General features: G+C 41.2%; 1 protein-coding gene and 1 long non-coding RNA gene across 4 annotated transcripts in view; one reads left to right on the forward strand and one right to left on the reverse strand.

The window, feature by feature from the left end:
- Positions 1-18,104, forward strand: part of LOC117198104 (uncharacterized) — a 47,654-nt gene that overhangs the window by 2,598 nt on the left and 26,952 nt on the right. The gene's annotated exons all lie outside the window — the stretch shown is intronic.
- Positions 1,699-18,104, reverse strand: part of MTMR3 (myotubularin related protein 3) — a 176,370-nt gene continuing 159,964 nt past the window's right edge. Inside the window, exon 19 of the transcript XR_007471607.1 lies at positions 1,699-3,497. The gene's annotated coding sequence lies outside the window, so the exon portion shown is untranslated. The remainder of the gene's footprint in view (positions 3,498-18,104) is intronic.

The raw sequence follows: 18,104 nt of genomic DNA on the forward strand, positions 1-18,104 counted from the left end.
TGCAGGCTTCTCATTGCGGTGACTTCTCTTACAGAGAAGCCTGCACACCGTAAGGAAGAGGTGGCTTCATTTGAGGAGCATGGGCTCTAGGCGTGCGGGCTTCAGTAGTTGTGGCGCACAGGCTGAGTTGCTCCGTGGCCTGTGGGATCTTCCCGGACCAGGGCTCGAACCCGTGTCCCCTGCTTTGGCAGGCTGATTCTTAACCACTGCGCCACCAGGGAAGTTCCAAGACTGACTTCTTGTCAACTAAAAGCTTTTGAGTTTGTATTCTTCATCTTTTGATTAAATCCAGCCCTGGGGATAATGGCCTAATAAACTCAAAAGTGCTATATGGTATTCAAACAATTTTCCATTTTCTTTTATGCGTTTCAGTGCTAAGCGATTGGAAATTGTCACTGTCAAAACAAAGTATCTTGTTTGTTTTGGAATGGAAAAATGTACATTGTAGGAGAAAGTGATCATTGTTTAGAAATTTCCAAATAACCAGTTGTTAGTTTTGCCAAATCCTGTATCCAGTAGTAAAATAACATGTGAAACAGATGAAAATGTGGGGGGTGGGGGTGGGGGGAGGATCTTTTTTGAGATGACTTTTCATTGCCTAAAGTTGACCTTTCTCTCTTTAGACACGTGTGTTTCCTTTTTACGCTGTGTACCTGAAACAGTTGTCACTCATTAGTTTCTAGTTAGACCCTTGCTTTTTGAGAACTAAAGACCATTCAGGGTTCCTTCTTTCCTCTTCTTGATCATTTTATATAGGTAGCACCTGGTTAATAGAGTCTTGTGGAGTCATGCTCTCAGCTTTTACAATTTTGCACTTTTTTTTCTGAGGTGTGTGACAGCACACTGCCTCACAGGAAGTAGAGATAGCTTTTGTCTGACTCATTGAAACTTTCCCCCATTGAATTCCGTTTAACCCTGGAAATCTTTTCCAAAAGATGGTTTACTCGAGGGTTATCAAAATAGACATATCAAATATAAAATGTATTCTCAGGAAGACATCTCTAAATCTTTCTCTCTCTTCAGTGCACATAATCATGATACCAAATACAGAGAAAAGAGATTGAGGTTTGGGGAGCAACTACTCTTAACATCATCAAAACTTCTAGTCATCATAAAGCTGACACCACCGTATTTATTCATTCATCAAACATTTATTTTGCACCTACCATTTATAAAGCACTCTGCTTGGCCTTGTGGGGACCAGAGAGATAATGACTTGGTCCCTGAGCTGTGGACGTTTACAGTTTAGTAAGAGAGGGAGACCTGTAAACACATTACTCACATAGGAAATAATTTGCAAATATTAATGGAGGTATAAATTATGATAGAGTGTAGAGAAGGAAGGTATGCATTGTGAATGGGGAATCAAGACAGCTTCACAAAGGAGGTGGCATTTTAGGAGGAGAATGTGTATATATAATTTCCTTTGCACATTTTTTGGCAGTGGTTTAGGCCACTTCAAACCAATAAAAGCAGACATTTTGTTCACCGCTTTAGAATTAGGAAAGAAAAGAAGATGTAAGATCCTTTCTTTCCACTCTTGTCAGCAACAAGCTTCTGAAAGCTAAATGTTGCCTTTGCAATCCCAGGTGCCTCACTCATGGTTAAGAGGAGAGCTCCAGCTACATTATTTTGAGCCCACTCATTTCTGCGTTAGGGTGTTATTTTCATTGGGGCATACATTATACAGTAGCCATGTGATTTTTTTTTTTTTTTTGGATCAGTGGTGTTTATAGAAGTGTTTATGAATTTGAAATCCTAGAATTTTAAGTATTACAGGGAAGGAAAGAGAGGCAAATGATTGAAGTTTTTAATCAAGCCTCTGTGTGTAAATTGGCTATGCTGCCTTACTAATTTAGGTATTTTTTAGAGAGAAAGGCAAAGATAAAGAATTGACAACTTGGCTTTAGCTTCTGAACTTGATCTATTTTTTGGCAGCCAAAGAGAAGCCAGTCAATAGGAAATAAGTGCCGACTATAAAATCTAAACATATGCTCCTGCTGCTTCTGCCCATACACTGTCAACCTAGAAAATATAATTCCATGCGTAGGTAGCAGTTTATTATGGCGTTCATGCCCACTCAAGAGTTGCATATCAATTTCTGCATCCTTTGAATTGATCTTTTCTGACTGGCAGAAGAATCTCCATGTGGATTGTGTGTTTCTGGGGAAAGCCTAGGGTTTAACGAATTGGAACGGGAAATGACAGAGGCTGTAAGTGACAGGCTGCTGCCTGCTTGAGTGCCCCGACTAAAAAATAATGTCAAGGAAGATATTGAATGCTCAAACATTATAGAAATGTTCTATTTGGCTACTTAGTTGCGTTTTCTGCTGACTGTGATGTTTTGTTGACATGTAAGATTATGTTATTCCTCTTAATGTTTATCATTTAATAGAAAAGATTTCAAATGAAGTAGTTTTTAAACTGCCTTTCTGTGATTGCAACTTGGTACCTCTGTACAGAGATCTGAGATGAGGTGATGTTCAAAATTTGCCACACTACTGACAGCCCATATTTTGAGGCCCTTTACTTTCTACACATTTTGATGCTTGGAAAATGACAGTTACCAAAAATGGTTTAGAACTCCTATGAGAACATAGTCCAACCTCAGCCCCATGAGGGGCTTTTCTTCCCCTTCCTTTAGTTTATACTAACCTAATGATAAATGTGTAAGTACTAACCTCTGACTGAGACGGTGCCTAATTTAAGATTCAGAATACTTATGATCTTAGCATGAACTGAATGTAACGATACAAGACATCTGAGGCAGGCGTTTCTAACAACTCTCCTCATTAAACAAACAAAACCCAATTCCCTCCTGCCAAGAGAAAGGTTAAACAACTGGAAAGTGAGACATTACACAGAAATTACCAACATAGCTTTAAAAATGAAAGGGAGAAAGAATTGCAAGAAGACATCACTTAGAGGTTTGCTATAACTTACACCTAGGAAAGCTATACCAGAAAGCCAGATTTCTTTGAAAGTCATATTCTCAAATGTGCCAGGGGCTATGTTAGCCTCAGTCATGTTAGTGCATAGCACAGAAGATTTACTGTAGTTAGAGGCATTGGGAGAATTTAAAGTATGACCTCATCAATAACCTGTGGATATACCCCCCACCAACCTTTATTTGTTGAAGAGTGACTAGGCATAAGACTTACTCAATAAACACATTGAGTGAATGCACATATGTTATTGGAAGAATCCCAAATACCCAAGCAATTAACTGGGATACGTTCAAATTATGCATAATGGATTGATCTTTGAAAAGATGCATTGAAAACTTCCTATTTCTGTTGATAATATTTTTTTTCCATTTATCTAATTTGAAACTATTATCTGTGTGTTAACTTTTTAAAATATTTATTTATATTTATTTTGGCTGCGCCAGGTCTTAGTTGCGGCTTGTGGGATGGGATGGATCTTCGTTGTGGCATGCGGGCTCTTAGTTGTGGCATGCATGCTGCAGGATCTAGTTCCCCGACCAGGGATCGAACCTGGGTCCCCTGCATTGGGAGCACAAAGTCTTACCCAGTGGACCACTGGGAAGTTGCCTGTGTGTTAACTTTTTATTCAGGTATAGTGTACATACAGAAAAACATCCTCTTTTTTCTTTTTATTGAGGTATAGTTGATTTACAGTATTATATTAGTTTCAGGTGTACAACATAGCGATTCAGAGTTTTAGATTATACTCCGTTTAATTATTATAAAATATTGGCTGTATTCCCAGTGCTGTACAATATGTCCTTGTAGTTTATTTTGTATATAGTAGTTTGTACCTCTTAATCTCCTACCCCCTATGCTGCCCCTCCCTCCTTCTCTCTCCCCTCTGGTAACCACTAGTTCTCTATATCTGTGAGTCTTTTTCTATTTTGTTATATTCATTTGTTTGTTTTATTTTTTAGATTCCATATATGAGTGCTAACATATATTTGTCTTTCTCTGACTTATTTCACTAAGCGTAATACTATTCAGGCCCATACATGTTGTTACAAAGGGCAAAATTTTATTCCTTTTTATGCTGAGTAGTATTCCAGTAGTATTATGTGTATATGTGTGTGTATCACATCTTCTTTATCCATTCATCTGTTGATGGACACTTAGGTTGCTTCCATGTCTTGGCTATTGTAAACAATGCTGCTATGAACACTGGGGTGCATTTATCTTTTGGTGTTTTTTTTTTTTTTTTTTTTTTTTTTAGCAGTACGCGGGCCTCTCACTGTTGTGGCCTCTCCCATTGCGGAGCACAGGCTCCGGACGCACAGGCTCAGCGGCCATGGCTCACGGGCCCAGCCGCTCCGCGGCATGTGGGATCTTCCCGGACCGGGGCACGAACCCGTGTCCCCTGCATCAGCAGGCGGACTCTCAACCCCTGCGCTACCAGGGAAGCCCGCATTTATCTTTTTGAATTAGTGTTTTCGTTTTCTTCAGATATATACCCAGGAATGGAATTGCTAGATCACATGATAGTTCTATTTTTAGTTTTTCAAGGGACCTTTATACTGTTCTATACTGTTTTCTATAGTGGCTGCACCAATTTACATTCCCACCAAGAGTGTACAAGGGTTCCCTTTTCTCCATATCCTTGCCAACATCTGTTACCTGTGGTCTTTTTGATCATAGCCTTTCTGATAGGTGTGAGGCAATATCTCATTGTGACTTTGATTTGCATTTCTCTGATTAGTGATGTTGAACGTCTTTTCATCTGCCTGTTGTTCACCTGTCTGTCTTCTTTGGGAAAATGTCTATTCAAGTCTTTTGCCCATGTTTTAATCAGGGTTTTTTTTTAATTGAGTTGTATGGGCTGTTTATATATTTTGGATATTAACTTATTATTGGTCATGTCATTTGCAAATATTTTCTCCTATTCAGTAGGTTGTCTTTTTGTTTTGTCTTTGGTTTCCTTTGCTGAGCAAAAGCTTTTAAGTTTAATTAAGTCCCATTTGCTTATTTTTGCTTTTGTTTCCTTTGCCTTAGGAAACAGATCCAAAAAAAAATGGTGCTACAAATTATGTCAAAGAGTGTTCTGCCTATGTTTGCTTTTAGGAGTTTTATGGTTTCAGGTCTTATGTTTAGGTCTTTAATCCATTTTGAGTTTATTTTTCTATATGGTATGAGAAAATGTTCTAATTTCATTCTTTTACATGTAGCTGTACAGTTTTCCCAGTACCACTTACTGAAGAGACTGTTTTTTTCTCATTGTATATTCTTGCCTCCTTTGTCATAGATTAATTGACCAGAAGTGTGTGAGTTTATTTCTGGGCTCTGTTCTGTTCCATTGATCTATATGTTTGTTTTTGTGCTAGTACCATACTATTTTGATTACTGTAGCTTTGTAGTATAGTCTGAGGTCAGGGACTGTGATACCTCCAGCTCTGTTCTTTCTCAAGATTGCTTTGGCTATTCAGGGTCTTTGTGTTTCCATACAAATTTTAGAATTGTTTGTTCTAGTTCTGTGAAAAATGCCATTGGTAATTTGATAGGGATTGCACTGAGTCTGTAGATTGCCTTGGGTACTATGGTCATTTTAATGATATTAATTCTTCCACTCCATGAACACGTTATGTTTAATTTTTTTTTTTTTTTGCGGTACGTGGGCCTCTCACTGTTGTGGCCTCTCCCATTGCAGAGCACAGGCTCCAGACGCGCAGGCTCAGTGGCCATGGCTCACGGGCCTAGCCGCTCCACGGCATGTGGGATCTTCCCGGACCGGGGCACGAACCCGTATCCCCTGCATCGGCAGGCGGACTCTCAACCACTGCGCCACCAGGGAAGCCCCCCATGAACATGTTATATCTTTCCATCTGTTTGTGTCATCTTCAGTTTCTTTCATCAGAGTCTTATAATTTTCCAAGTACAGGTCTTTTACCTCCTTAGTTAGATTTATTCCTAGGTATTTTATTCCTAGATATTTTATTCTTTTTAATGCAATGGCAAATGGGATTCTTTTTTTTTTAATTTTTACAAAAACTTTATTTATTTTTGGCTGTGTTGGGTCTTCGTTGCTGCACGCAGGCTTTCTCTAGTTGCGGCGAGCAGGGGCTACTCTTTGTTGCTGTGCAGAGGCTTCTCACTGCTGTGGCTTCTCTTATTGCAGAGCATGGGCTCTAGGTGCATGGGCTTCAGTAGTTGCAGCATGTGGGCTCAGTAGTTGTGACATGTGGGCTCTAGGGTGCATCGGCTTCAGTAGTTGTGGTGCACGGGCTCAGTAGTAGTGACTCGTGGGCTCTAGAGTGCAGGCTCAGTAGTTGTGGTGCATGGGCTTAGTTGCCCTGCGGCATGTGGGATCTTCCCGGACCAGGGATCGAACCTGTGTCCCCTGCATTGGCAGGCGGATTCTTAACCTCTGCGCCACCAGAGAAGTCCTGGGATTCTTTTCTTAATTTCCTTTTCTGATCATTCATTGTTAGTGTATAGCAATGCAACAGATTTCTGTATATTAATTTTGTATCCTGCAACTTTACCAAATTCATTGATGAGCTCTAGTAGTTTTTTGCTGGTGTCTTTAGGATTTTCTATGTATAGTATCATGTCATCTGCAAACAGTGACAGTTGTACTTCTTACTTTCCAATTTAGATTCATTTTATTTCTTTTTCTTGTCTAATCATGTGGCTAGGACTTCCAATACTATGTTGAATAAAAGTGGCAAGAGTGGGCATTCTCGTCTTGCTCCTGATCTTAGAGGAAATGCTGTCAGCTTTTCACCATTGAGTATGATGTTAGCTGTGGGCTTATATATGGCCTTTATCATGTTGAGGTATGTTCCCTCTATGCCCACTTTGTGGAGAGTGTTTATCATAAATGGATGTTTAATTTTGTCCAAAGCTTTTTCTATATCTATTGGGATGATCATATGATTTTTATTCTTCAGCTTGTTAATGTGGTGTATCACATTGATTGATTTGTGGGTATTGAACCACCCTTGCATCCCTGGGCTAAATCCCACTTGATCATGGGATATGATCCTATCAGTGTGTTGTTGAATTTGGTTTACTGATATTTTGTTGAGGATTTTTTGCATTTATGTTCATGAGTGATATTGCCTGTAATTTTCTTTTTGTGTGATATTTTTGTCTGGTTTTGGTATCAGAAGGACGCTGGCCTTGTAGAATGAGTTTGAAGTGTTCCCTCCTCTGCAGTTTTTTTGAATAGTTTGAGAAGACTTGGTTTTAACTCTTCTCTAAATATTTGGTAGAATTCACCTGTGAAGCCATCTAGTCCTGGACTTCTGTTTGTTGGGATTTTTAAAAATTACCTATTCAATTTAATTACTGGTAATTGGTCTGTTCATGTTTTCTATTTCTTCCTGGTTGAGTCTTGGGAGATTGTACATTTCTAGAAATTTGTTCATTTCTTCTGGGTTGTCCATTTTATTGACATATAGTTGTTTGTAGTAATCTTATCCTTTGCATTTCTGTGGTGTTGGTTGTAACTTCTCCTTTTTCATTACTGAGTTTATTGATTTGAGCCCTCTTTCTTTTTTTCCTGAGTCTAGCTAAAGGTTTATCCATTTTATTTATCTTATCAAAGAACCAGTTCTTAGTTTCATTGATCGTTTCTATTGTTTTTTTAAGTCTCTATTTATTTCTGCTCTGATCTTTATGATTTCTTTTCTTCTACTAACGTTGGGTTTTGTTTGTTGTTCTTTTTCTAGTTCCATTATGTGTAAGGTTCAGTTGCTTATTTGAGTTTTTTCTTGTTTCCTGAAGTAGGCTTGTATAACTATAAACTTCCCTCTCAGAACTACTTCCCTCTCAGAACAGATTTTGGACTGTTGTATTTTCATTTTCATTTGTCTCTAGGTATTTTAAAATTTTTTCTTTGATTTCTTCAGTGGTTGTTTAGTAGTATATTGTTTAGCCTCCACATGTTTGTGTTTTTTGCAGTTTTTTCTTGTAGTTGATCTGTGGTTGGAAAAAGCACTGTGGTTGGAAAAAGATTCTTGATACGATTTAAGTTACTAAGACTTGTGGCCTAGCATGTGATCTATCCTGGAGAATGTTTCATGTGCACTTGAAAAGAATGTGTATTCTGCTGCTTTTGGATGGAATGTTTCATATATATTCCATTTGGTCTATATCTCTAAGGCAGTGTTTTCATATTGATTTTCTATCTGGATGATCTGTCCATTGATGTAAGTGGGGTGTTAAAGTCCCCTACTATTATTGTGTTACTGTCACTCTCTCTCTTTATGTTGGTTAATAATTTGCATTATGTATTTAGGTGCTCCTGTGTTGGGTGCATATATATTTACAATCGTTATATTTTCTTGGATTGATTCTTTCTTTGTCTCTTATTACAGTCTTTGTTTGAAAGGCTATTTTGGCTGCTATAAGTATTGCCACCCTGGCTTTCTTTTGATTTCCATTTGCTTGGAGTACCTTTTTCCATCCCCTCACTTTCAATCTATGTCTGTCTTTAGATGTGAAGTGAGTCTCTTGTAGGCAGCATATATATATGGGTCTTGTTTTTGTATCCATTCAGCTACCCTGTGTCTTTTTATTGGAGCATTTAGTACATTTACATTTAAAGTAGTTATTGATAGGTATGTACTTAGTGCCATTGTTAATTGTTTTGGAGTTGTTTTTGTAGTTCTTTTTTTGTTTCCTTTCTTCTTTTGTTCTCTTCCCTTGTGATTTGATGACTATCTTTTATATTTGATGTTGGGATTCCTTTTTCTTTTCTGTGCATATATCTGTTACAGATTTTTGGTTTGTGGCTACCATGAGATTTATATATAGCAACTTATATGTATATGTGATCATTTTAAGTTGCTGATCTCTTAATTTCAAATGCATTTTAATGACCCTGAATTTACACTCCCCTCCCCTACAATTTACTGGTTTTGACATCATATTTTACACCTCTTTGTTTTGTGTATCCATTAAATACTTATTGTGGATATGGATGATTTTACTACTTTTGTCTTTTAATCTTCCTGTTAGCTTTGTACATGGTTGATTTACTACCTTTACTGTATATTTCCCTTTACCAATAAGCTTTTTCCTTCTGTAATTTTCATGTTTCTAGTTATGGCCATTTTTGCTTAGAGAAGTCCCTTTAACATTGTTTGTAAAGCAGGTTTGGTGGTGAACTCTTTTAGCTTTTGCTTGTCTGTAAAACTTTTGCCCTCCTTATCAAATCTGAATGAAAACCTTGCTGAATAGAGTATTCTTGGTTGTAGGTTTTTTTTCTTTCATCACTTTAAATATATCATGCCATGCTGAAATTTCTGCTGAAAATTCAGCTGATAGACTTATCCCTTGTACATAACTTGTTGTTTTTCCCTTGCTGCTTTTGATAGTCTCTTTATCTTTCATTTTCGCCATTTTGATTACAGTGTGTCTTGTGGTCCTCTTTGGGTTGATCCTGTTTGGGACTCTCTGTACTTCCTGGACCTGGATGTCTTCCCTTTCCCAGGTTATGGAAGTTTTCAGCTCTTATGTCTTCAAATATGTTCTCTGCTCCTTTCTGTCTTTCTTCTCCTTCTGGGATCCCTATAATGCAAATGTAAGTATGCTTCATGCTGTCCCAGAGGACTCTTAAACTGTCCTCTTTTCTTTTTGTTCTTTTCTCTGTTCAGCTTCAGTGATTGCCACTGATCCATTCTTCTGTATCTTCGAATCTACTGTTGATTCCTTATAGTGTATTTTTAATTTCAATTATTGTATTCTTCAGCTCTGTTTTGTTCTTCTTTGTATCTTCTCTTTGTTCATCTTCTTACTGTGTTCATCCATTCTTCTTCTGAATTCTTTATGATCATTACCTTGAACTCTTTATGAGGTAGATTGCCTATCTCCATTTCACTTAGTTCTTCTGGGTTTTATCATGTTCCTTCGTTTGGAACATGTTCCTCTGTTGCCTCATTTTTCCTAATTTGCTGTTTTTTTTTTTTTTTTTTTTTTTTTTTGGTGGTACGCGGGCCTCTCACCATTGTGGCCTCTCCCGTTGCGGAGCACAGGCTCCAGATGCGCAGGCTCAGCGGCCATGGCTCATGGGCCCAGCCGCTCTGTGGCATGTGGGATCTTCCCGGACCGGGGCACGAACCCGCGTCCCCTGCATCAGCAGGCGGACTCTCAACCACTGCGCCACCAGGGAAGCCCTTTAATGTGCTGTTTTTATTTCTATGTCTCTGGTGAGAGACATAGGTTATGTCTTTGGTTATGTTTCCCAAGTTTGGAAAAGTGGCCTTTTGTAGGAGACGTCCTATATGTCCCAGCAGTGCACTCCCCTCTGGTCACCAGACCTATGTGCTCTAGGGGTGCCCGCATGTGGGCTGCATAGGTCCTTCTGTTACGGTGGGCTGACTACTGTGGGCAGTCTGGTAGGTGTGGCTTGTCCCTGGTCCAGCTGGGTTGCTAGGCCCTGCCCGGTGAGGAGGCTGCTGGTCACTGGTTGGCAGGACCAGGTCATGAGGCAGCTGGCTGCAGAGCCCTGGAGGGTCCTGGGGCTAGTGCTGGCACACTGATGGACAGAGCCAGGTTTGGGGATGGTTAGTTGTGGGGCCAGGGTTCCTGGATCTAGTGTTGACCTACTGGTAGGTGGAGTCAGTTCCTGCATGGCTGGCTGTGGGTTTGAGGTGTCCCAAAGCTAGTTCTGGTGCAGTGGTGAGTGGGGCTGGATCCTGGGGTAGCTAGCTGATGAGACCAAGCTATCTTGGAGTTGGTGTTGGCCTGCTGGTGGGTGAGGATGGATTCCAGGGCTGCTGGCTGAGGGACCCAAGGTGTCCCAGAGCTGGGGTTGACCTGCCAGTGGGCAGGGCAGCGTGCAGGGGGTCCCAGGGCATGGGATGTCCTAGGGCTGGTGCTGGCCTTCTGGTGTGTTGGCTGGGTCCTGACAAGGCAGGCTGTGGAGGTATGGTGGTCCTGGGGCTGGTGTCTACCTGCTGTTGGGTGAGGTCAGGGCCCAGGGTATCAAAGTGCTGGTGCCTGCCCATCAGTGTATGAAGCTGGGTCCTGGGCCTAGTGCCTGCCCAGTGGCAGGCAGAGCCAGGCCCTGTGGTCTCTGGCTGCAGAGTCCAGGGGTCCCAGAGCTGGTGTTGAACTGCTGGTGGGTGTGGCCAAGGCCCAGCGGTTACTGGGGCTAGTGCTGGCTCACTGGTAGGCAGAGCCAGTTCCCAGGATCTCTGGATGCAGGGCCCTGGGGATCCTGGAGCTGGTGTTGGTCTGCTGGCAGACATGGGCCATTTCCTGACACAGCTGGCTTCAGGATCTGGGGTGTCCCAAGCCTTGTATTGGCCTGCTGGTGGGTGGGACCAGATCCCAGGGTGGCTGGCTAAGGGGCCCAAGGTGTCTCAGAGCTGGTGTTGGCCTGCTAGTGGACAGGGCTGGGGCCCACGGGGTCCCAGGGCTGGTGCTGGCCTGCTGAAAGGTGGGCTGGGTCCTGCCATGGCAGGCTGCAGGGCTGTGGCGGTCCTGAGGCTGGTGTCCATCCACTCGTGGTATGGCAGGGGCCCAGGGGGGTCCTGGGGCTGGTGCCTGCCCACTGATGTGTGAGGCTGCTCCCAGGCTAGTGCCAGTCCTCTGGTGGTCAGGGCTGAGGATACTGGGGCTGGTGCCTACCTGCTGGTGGGCAGAGCTGGGTACCAGGGTCTCTGGCTGCAGGATCCTGGGGGCCCTGGAGTTGGTATGTTGGCCTGCTGGTGGGTGGGGCCGGGGCCCAGAGGGTCCTGGGGCTGGTGCCTGCCCACTAGTGGGTGGAGCTGGGTCCTGGGGTCTCTGACTGCAGGACTCTGGGGGTCCCATGGTTAGTACCTGTGCACTGGTGTCGGGGGCTGGGTTCTGGGCCCTCTGGTGGACAGGGCCTTATCCTGGGGCAGTTTTGGGCTCAGGAGGTCTTAAGGCAGCCTGCCTGCTGGTGAGTGGAACTGTGTCCCTGCCTGGCTAGTTGCTTGGCCTGAGGGTGCTGGTGCCAACAGGCTGGTGGGAAGGACTGGTTCCAGTGCTAATAGGCTAGAGGAAGGATTCCAAAATGGCACTTGCCAGCACCAGTGTCCACATGGTAGAATGAGTTCCCAGAATTGGCTACCACCAGTGTCTTGTGTCCCCAGGGTGAGCTCCGTTTGCCTCCTGCCTGTCCAGGAGACTCTCCAAGATCAGCAGGTGGGTCTGACCCAGGCTCCTCTTAAATCACTGCCTCTGCCCTGGGTCCTGGAGCATGTGAGATTTTGTGTGCGCCCTTTAAGAGTGGAGTCTCTGTTTCCCACAGTCCTCTGGGTCTCCCAAAAGTAAGCCCTGCTGGTCTTCAAAGCCAATTGTTCTGGGGACTCTTCTTCCTGGTGCAGGACCCCAGGACTGGGGAGCCCAGTGTAGGGCTCAGACTCATTGCTCCTTGGTGAGAACCTCTGCAATTGTAATTATCCTCCAGTTTGTGGGTCCCCCACTCAGAGGTGTGGGGCTTGACTGTACCGCTCCACCCCTCCTACTGGTCTCGTTGTGGTTCCTTCATTATATCTTTAGTTGAAGATCTTTTCTGCTAGATTCTGGTCTTCCTTAACAATCGTTGCTCTGTAAATAGTTGTAATTTTGGTGTGCCCATGAGAGGAGGTAAGCTCAGGATCTTCCTACTCTACCATCTTGGCCTGAACTCCCACCATCCTTTTTTCTAAATATACTTTTTATTTACATATACATAAAATTCACCACTTTAAAGCATACAAATCGGTGGTTTTTAGTATATTCATAAAGTTGTGCAACCATCAGTACTAATTCCAGAACATTTTCATCACCCCAAAAAGAAACCACATGCTTATTAGCAGTCACTCCCCATTTCTCCCTCCGCTATCCCCTGTCAACCATTAATCTACTGCCTCTGTAGATGACTGTTCTGGATATTTCACATAAATGGAATCATACAATATATAGCCTTTTGTGTCTGGCATCTTTCATTTAGTAAAACAAAAGTATGATATTCATCCATGTGGTACCATGTATCAGTACTTCATTCCTTTTTATGGCCAAATAATATTCCACTGTGTGGGTATACCACATTTTGTTTATCCATTCATCAGTCAATGGACATTTGGGTCACTACCTTTTTGCTATTAAAAATAATACTGATGGGGCTTCCCTGGTGGCGCAGTGGTTGGGAGTCCACCTGCTGATGCAGGGGATGCAGGTTCGTGCCCCGGTCCAGGAGGATCCCACATGCTGCAGAGTGGCTGGGCCCGTGAGCCGTGGCCGCTGGGTCTGCACATCCAGAGCCTGTGCTCTGCAACGGGGGAGGCCACAGCGGTGAGAGGCCCACGTACCGCAAAAAAAAAAAAAAAAAAAAAAAATCCTGATATGAACACTTGTGTATACAAGTTTTTGTGTGGATATATGTTTTCATTTCTCTTGGGCATATACCTAAGAGTGGAATTACTGGATCATATGGTAACTGTATGTTTAACTTTTTGAGAACCTGCCAAACTGTTTCCATACCACCTGCACCATTTTATATTCCCAGCAACAGTGTGTGAGTGTTCTGATTTCTCCACATCCTTGCCTTGTCCTTTCCATCTCCCCAACCCTTTTTTGTTTGTTTCAAGCTATCCTAGTGGATGTGAAATGATATCTCATTGTGGTTTTGATTTGCATTTCCCTATTGACTAATGATGGTGAGCATCTTTTCATGTGCTATTTGGCCATTTGTATGTCTTTGGGGAAATGTCTATTCTAATCCTATGTCCATTTAAAAATTGGTTTTTTAAAATTGTGCTTGTAAGCCTTTACATATTCTGGATACAAGTCCTTTAAAAGATATATTTTTAAATATTTTATCCCATTCTGTGGGTTGTCTTCACTTTCTTGATGGTGTCCTTCAAATCACAAAAGGTTTTAATTTTGATGAAATCTAATTTATTTCTTCTCTTGTTGCTTGTGCTTTTGCCCTCCTATCTAAGAAATCATTGCCAATCCAAGGTCACAACGATTTATGCCTGTGGTTTTTTACTAAGAATTTTATACTTACATTTAGATCTTCAGTCCATTTCGAGTTAATTTTCATATATTACGTGAGGTAGGGATCCAACTTCATTCTTTTGCATGTGACTATTCACTTATCCAAGCACAAATTTGTTGAAAAGACTATTCTTTCTCCCGTTGAATTGTCTTGTTACCTTTGTTAAAAATCAATTGACGGGGGGCTTCCCAGGTGGCGCAGTGGTTGAGAGTCCGCCTGCCGATGCAGGGGACATGGGTTCGTGCCCCGGTCCGGGAAGATCCCACATGCTGCGGAGCAGCGGGGCCCATGAGCCATGGCCGCTGAGCCTGCGCGTCCGGAGCCTGTGCTCCGCAACGGGAGAGGCCACAGCAGTGAGAGGCCCGCGTACCGCAAAAAAAAAAAAAAAAAATCAATTGACGGGGCTACCCTGGTGGTGCAGTGGTTGAGAGTCCGCCTGCCGATGCAGGGGACACGGGTTCGTGCCCCAGTCCAGGAAGATCCCACATGCTGCGGAGCGGCGGGGCCCGTGAGCCATGGCCGCTGAGCCTGCGCGTCCGGAGCCTGTGCTCCGCAATGGGAGACGCCACAACAGTGAGAGGCCTGCGTACCGCAAAAAAAAAAAAAAAAAAAAAAAATTGACCATCAATTGTGAGGGTTTATTTACATACTCATATTTCTTTTCTATTTATATATATGTCTGTCCTTTTGTCACTACCGCACTGTCTTGATTACTGTAACCTTCTATTAAGTTCTGAGATCAGAGAAGTGTGAATCTTCCAATTTTGTTCTTTTTCAAGATTGTTTTGGCTATTCTGGATCCCTTAAATTAATTTTAGGATCAGCTTGTCAATTCCTGCAAAAAAGGCAACTGGGGTTTTGATAGGGATTGCACTGAATCTGTAGATTGGGGAGTATTGCCATTTTAATAACATTAAAAATTTTGATTCATGAACACGGGTATCATTCCATTCATTTAGATCTTTAATTTCTTTCAATGACATGAGTAGTTTTTGTTGTACAAGTCTCGCACTTCTTTGGTTAAATTTATTCCTAAGTTTTTTATTCTTTTTCATGCTTCTGTTAGTTTGCTTGGGCCGCCATAACAGAAAAACCATGGACTACTTGACTTAAACAACATAAATTTTTTCACAGTTCTGGAGACTGAAATCCCAAGGTCAGGGTGCCTGCAGGGATGCTTACTGGTGAGACCTCTTTTTGGCTTGCAGATAGCCACCTTCTCCCTGTGTCTTCACATGCATTTTCCTCTGTGCATATGTGGAGAGACTGAGATCTCTGTGTCTCTTCTTCTTATAAGTACACTAGTCCTGTCAGATTAGAGCCTCATTCTTATGACCTCGTTTAACCTTAATTACTTCCTTAAAGGCCCTATTTCCAAATAAAGTCACATTGGGCATTAGGGCTTCAATATATAGCTTTTGGGGGACACAGTTCAATCCATCACAATGCTAATGTAAATGGAAATGTTTTCTTAATTTCATTTTCAGATTGTTCATTGCTAGTGTATAGAAAGATAATTAGTTTTTATGTATTGATCTTGTATCCTTTAGCGTTGCTGAACTAGCTTATTAATTCTCATAGTTCTTGTGTGTGTGTGTGTGTGGATTTTCTACATGTCATTGCAAATAGAGCTGGTTTTACTTCTTCCTTTTTAATCTGGGTATCTTTTCTTTCTTTCTTGCCTGATTGCCTGGCTAGAATCTCCAGTACTATGTTGACTAGAACTGGGAGGAGTGGATATCTTTGTCTTGTTCCTGATCTTAGGGGAAAGCATTCACTCTTTCACCATCAGGTATGATGTTCACTGGGGTTTTTTCATAGATGCCCTTTATCAGGTTGATGGAATTTCCTTCTATTCCTAATTAGTTGAATGTTTTTAGCATGAAAAGGTGTTTGATTTTATACACATATTGTATTCATGCTTTTTTATACATATATTAAGACAATCATGTGGTTTTGTCCTTTATTCTTTTAATATGTATTAAATTGATTTTCATATATTGAACCAAACTTGCAACCTCAGGATAAATTCCATTTGGTCACAGTGCATAATCCTTTGTATCTATTGCTGGATTCAGTTTGCTAGTATGTTTTAAGGATTTTTACATCTAAATTCATGAGGAATGTTGATCTGTAGTTTTCTTTCCTTGTGATTTTTTTATTTTTTAAATATTTATTTATGCATGCTGCTCAGGGTCTTAGTTGCGGCACACGGACTCTTAGTTGTGGCGTGCATGCGGGATCTAGTTCCCCAACCAGGGATCGAACCCGGGACCCCTGCTTTGGGAGTGTGGAGTCTTACCCACTGGACCACCAGGGAAGTCCCCCTTGTGGTATTTTTAAATTTGGTTTTGGTATCAGGGTGATACTGGCCTCATAGAATGAGTTGGGCAGTATTCTCTTTCCTTTTATTATTTTTTTTAAGAAGAGTTTGTAAGGGACTTCCCTGGGGGTCCAGTGGCTAAGACTCCATGCTGCCAATACAGAGGGCCTGGGTTTGATCCCTGGTCAGGGAACTAGATCCCACATTGCTGCAACTAAGAGTTCGCGTGTCGCAACTAAAGATCCTGCATGCTGCAATGAAGATCCACATGCTGCAGCTAAGACCCTGTGCAGCCAAAAATAAATAAATAAATGTTTAAAAAAAAGTTTGTGAATTCTTGTTTATGTGTTTGGTAGAATTCAACAGTGAAGCTATCTGGTTCTGGGCTTTTCTTTGTGGGAAGTTTTGATTACTGATTCAATCCTTTTGCTTGTTATAGACCTATTCAGACTTTCTTTTTCTTCTTGAGTCCATTTCAGTAGTTTGTGTCTTTATAGAAACATTTCCATTTCATCTAGGTTATCTAATTTGTTGGCATACATTTGTTCATAAAATTCCCTTATAATCCTTTTTATTGATGTAAGAGTGATTATAACATCCCTCTTTCATTCCAGATTTTAGTAATTTGAGTCTTTTCTTTTTTTCTTGGCCTTTCAAGCTAATGATTTGTCAAGTTTGTTGATCTTTTCAAAGAATCTACTTTTTATTTCATTGATTTTTCTATTGTTTTTCTGTTCTCTACTTCATTTATTTCTGCTTGAGTGTGTATTGTTTCCTTCCTTCTGTTTCCTATAGGTTTAGTTTGCACATCTTTTTTTTTTTTAGTTTCTTAAGGTTTGCAGTTGGGTAATTAATTTGAGGTCTCTCTTTTTTAATATAGCATTTATAGCTATAAATTTCCCTCTAAGCTTTAGCTGCATTATAACTTTTGATACATTGTGTTCTTGTTTTCATTTATCTCAAAGTATTTCCTAATTTTCCTTGTGATTTCTTCTTTGACCTATTGGTTATTTTGGAGTGTGTTGTGTGATTTCCACGTATATGTGAATTTCCCACATTGCCTTCTGTTATTTATTACTTTTTAAAAAACTTTTATTGAAGTACAGTTGATTTACAGTGTTGTGTTAATTTCTGCTGTACAGCAAAGTAACTCAGTTATACACATATATTCTTTTTCATTATGCTTTATTACAGGATATTGAATATAGTTCCCTGTGCTATACAGTAGGCCCTTGTTGTTTATCCATCCTCTATATAATAGTTTGCATCTGCTAATCCCAAACTCCCAATACTTCTCTCCCTCATCCCCCGCTCAACAACCACAAGTAGTCTGTTCTCTATGTCTGTGAGTCTGTTTCTGTTTCATAGATATGTTCATTTGTGTTGTATTTTAGATTCCACATATAAGTGATATCATATGGTATTTGTCTTTGTCTGACTTACTTCACTTAGTATGATAATCTCTAGGTCCATCCATGTTGCTGCAGATGGCTTTATTTCATTCTTTTTTATGGCTGAGTAGTATTCCATTATACATATATACCACATCTTCTTTTTCCATTCATCTGTCTTTGGACATTTAGGTTGTTTCCATGTCTTGGCTATTGTAAATAGTGCTGCTATGAACATACGGGTATCTTTTCGAATTAGTTTTGTCTGGGTATATGCCCAAGAGTGGAATTGATGGATCATATGGCAACTCTATTTTTAGTTTTTTAAGGAACCTCCATACTGTTCTCCATAGTGGCTGCACCAGTTTACATTCCCACCAACGGGGTAAGAGAGTTCCCTTTTCTTTACACCCTCTCCAGCATTTCTTTTTTGTAGACTTTTTAAT

Source organism: Orcinus orca, chromosome 15, assembly GCF_937001465.1.
Source record: "Orcinus orca chromosome 15, mOrcOrc1.1, whole genome shotgun sequence".
Taxonomy (NCBI): Eukaryota; Metazoa; Chordata; class Mammalia; order Artiodactyla; family Delphinidae; genus Orcinus; species Orcinus orca.